This window comes from Salvelinus namaycush, unplaced genomic scaffold (assembly GCF_016432855.1).
Source record: "Salvelinus namaycush isolate Seneca unplaced genomic scaffold, SaNama_1.0 Scaffold397, whole genome shotgun sequence".
Classification (NCBI taxonomy): Eukaryota; Metazoa; Chordata; class Actinopteri; order Salmoniformes; family Salmonidae; genus Salvelinus; species Salvelinus namaycush.
Window position 1 is genome coordinate 52,501 of NW_024060974.1, and position 3,406 is coordinate 55,906.

Genomic DNA, 3,406 nt, shown 5'->3' on the forward strand with positions numbered 1-3,406 from the left:
TCAGAGATGGTGTATAGAGGCTCTACTGTGATTAACACTGAGGGAATAGAGAGCATCAGAGATGGTGTATAGAGGCTCTACTGTGATTAACACTGAGGGAATAGAGAGCATCAGAGATGGTGTATAGAGGCTCTACTGTGTAATGGTCTGGTGAGGAGAGCTTCAGAGATGGTGTATAGAGGCTCTACTGTGATTAACACTGAGGGAATAGACAGCATCAGAGATGGTGTATAGAGGCTCTACTGTGATTAACACTGAGGGAATAGAGAGCTTCAGAGATGGCGTATAGAGGCTCTACTGTGTAATGGTCTGGCGAGGAGAGCTTCAGAGATGGTGTATAGAGGCTCTACTGTGATTAACACTGAGGGAATAGAGAGCATCAGAGATGGTGTATAGAGGCTCTACTGTGATTAACACTGAGGGAATAGAGAGCATCAGAGATGGTGTATAGAGGCTCTACTGTGATTACCACTGAGGGAATAGAGAGCATCAGAGATGGTGTATAGAGGCTCTACTGTGATTACCACTGAGGGAATAGAGAGCATCAGAGATGGTGTATAGAGGCTCTACTGTGATTACCACTGAGGGAATAGAGAGCATCAGAGATGGTGTATAGAGGCTCTACTGTGATTACCACTGAGGGAATAGACAGCATCAGAGATGGTGTATAGAGGCTCTACTGTGATTACCACTGAGGGAATAGAGAGCATCAGAGATGGTGTATAGAGGCTCTACTGTGATTAACACTGAGGGAATAGAGAGCTTCAGAGATGGTGTTTTGGAAACGGGGATACCTAGTCAGGTGCACAACCGAATGCATTCAACTGAAATGTGTCTTCCACATTTAACCCTCTGAATCAAAGAGGTGTTTGGGGGGGCTGCCTTAATCAAAGTCCACATCATCGGTGCCTGGAGAGAAGTTGTGTGGGGGTTAACTGCCTTGCTCAGGGCAGAACGGGGGATTTAAACACGCAACCTTTTAGTTATTGCCCCATGCTCTAATCGCCAGGCTACCTGCCAATTGACTGCGATTATGACTGTAGCTTTTGTTACCACACTGCAGTCTTTGTACATTGTAGTAGTCTTTGTACAAGTGAAGTACATTGGACATTGGACGTTGTGTACAAGTTCAATACAGAGTGTAGTGCCATTGGATTACAAAGACTAAGGATCAACGGAAGAACCAATTCAGTTGCTAATTTTAGAAACATTTTGGTTTGGAAGGTAGAAAGCTGCCCCTGTACAAAGACCATTAAGGGTCAGCAGAAGATGGGAACTACTTCAGTAGCTCGTTGTAAACCATTTGAGGGAGAATTACTAGACAATGAAGGAAACAGTAGACTGATTTATTGGAGGTGGAAGGGGATGTTTCCTCTGAAGGTGGAGGGGGATGTTGCCTCTGGACTTGGAGGTGGAGGGGGATGTTGCCTCTGGACTTGGAGGTGGAGGGGGATGTTTCCTCTGGACTTGGAGGTGGAGGGGATGTTTCCTCTGGACTTGGAGGTGGAGGGGGATGTTTCCTCTGGACTTGGAGGTGGAGGGGGATGTTGACTCTGGACTTGGAGACAGAGGGGATGTTGCCTCTGGACTTGGAGGTGGAGGGGGATGTTGACTCTGGACTTGGAGACAGAGGGGATGTTGCCTCTGGACTTGGAGGTGGAGGGGGATGTTTCCTCTGGACTTGGAGGTGAGGGGGATGTTGCCTCTAAACTTGGAGGTGAGGGGGATGTTTCCTCTGGACTTGGAGGTGGAGGGGGACGTTTCCTCTGGACTTGGAGGTGGAGGGGGACGTTTCCTCTGGACTTGGAGGTGGAGGGGATGTTTCCTCTGGACTTGGAGGTGGAGGGAGACGTTTCCTCTGGACTTGGAGGTGGAGGGGGATGTTTCCTCTGGACTTGGAGGTGGAGGGGATGTTTCCTCTGGACTTGGAGGTGAAGGGGATGTTTCCTCTGGACTTTTGGGGTTGATTTACACAAAATCCCCAAATGTTCCCACCAGCGGTGTGTTTCTATCAGACTGGGGATAAAAGGCTTTACGTGATGAAGTAGTGCACATCTGTCATGTGTGCTCCCTTTCCGGCCTCTAGGTTACCAGGCGTAATGTTGCACAACTTTCACCATTGTTACGTGCACCTGCGCATCTATCAGACTCACCTGGACTCCACCACGTCCCTGAATAAGACAATATAGTCACAGGAAAGTAGAATTACGTCAACTTTTCAAAGCGCTTGCAGACAAAATGAAAATAGATGCACACGTGTTTACATTGTTCTGTAATGTAGAAATCCCGAAGCAGCAACAGAAGTTTGAAAAGTTGACATAGTTCTACTTTCCTGTGCCTTACATTCATTCCACCAAAAGGACCAACCACACGGACAACCAGCAAAGTACATTAAAGTATCATCATCCAACGTTCTGGCTTGTAGAGGAAACTTTCCTGATTCAAATGCTAATTTATGCCTGAAATGGAATGTAATGCAATTCGACGTCGGGTCTTCAGGCTACTCCAGTGAGTGTAATGTCTTCAGGCTACTCCAGTGAGTGTAATGTCTTCAGGCTACTCCAGTGAGTGTAATGTCTTCAGGCTGCTCCAGTGAGTGTAATGTCTTCAGGCTGCTCCAGTGAGTGTAATGTCTTCAGGCTACTCCAGTTAGTGTAATGTCTTCAGGCTACTCCAGTGAGTGTAATGTCTTCAGGCTGCTCCAGTGAGTGTAATGTCTTCAGGCTACTCCAGTGAGTGTAATGTCTTCAGGCTACTCCAGTGAGTGTAATGTCTTCAGGCTACTCCAGTGAGTGTAATGTCTTCAGGCTGCTCCAGTGAGTGTAATGTCTTCAGGCTACTCCAGTGAGTGTAATGTCTTCAGGCTGCTCCAGTGAGTGTAATGTCTTCAGGCTACTCCAGTGAGTGTAATGTCTTCAGGCTACTCCAGTGAGTGTAATGTCTTCAGGCTGCTCCAGTGAGTGTAATGTCTTCAGGCTACTCCAGTGAGTGTAATGTCTTCAGGCTACTCCAGTGAGTGTAATGTCTTCAGGCTACTCCAGTTAGTGTAATGTCTTCAGGCTACTCCAGTGAGTGTAATGTCTTCAGGCTACTCCAGTGAGTGTAATTGGCTCCAGGCTACTCCAGTGAGTGTAATGTCTTCAGGCTACTCCAGTGAGTGTAATGTCTTCAGGCTACTCCAGTGAGTGTAATGTCTTCAGGCTACTCCAGTGAGTGTAATGTCTTCAGGCTACTCCAGTGAGTGTAATGTCTTCAGGCTACTCCAGTGAGTGTAATGTCTTCAGGCTACTCCAGTGAGTGTAATGTCTTCAGGCTACTCCAGTGAGTGTAATGTCTCCAGGCTACTCCAGTGAGTGTAATGTCTTCAGGCTACTCCAGTGAGTGTAATGTCTTCAGGCTACTCCAG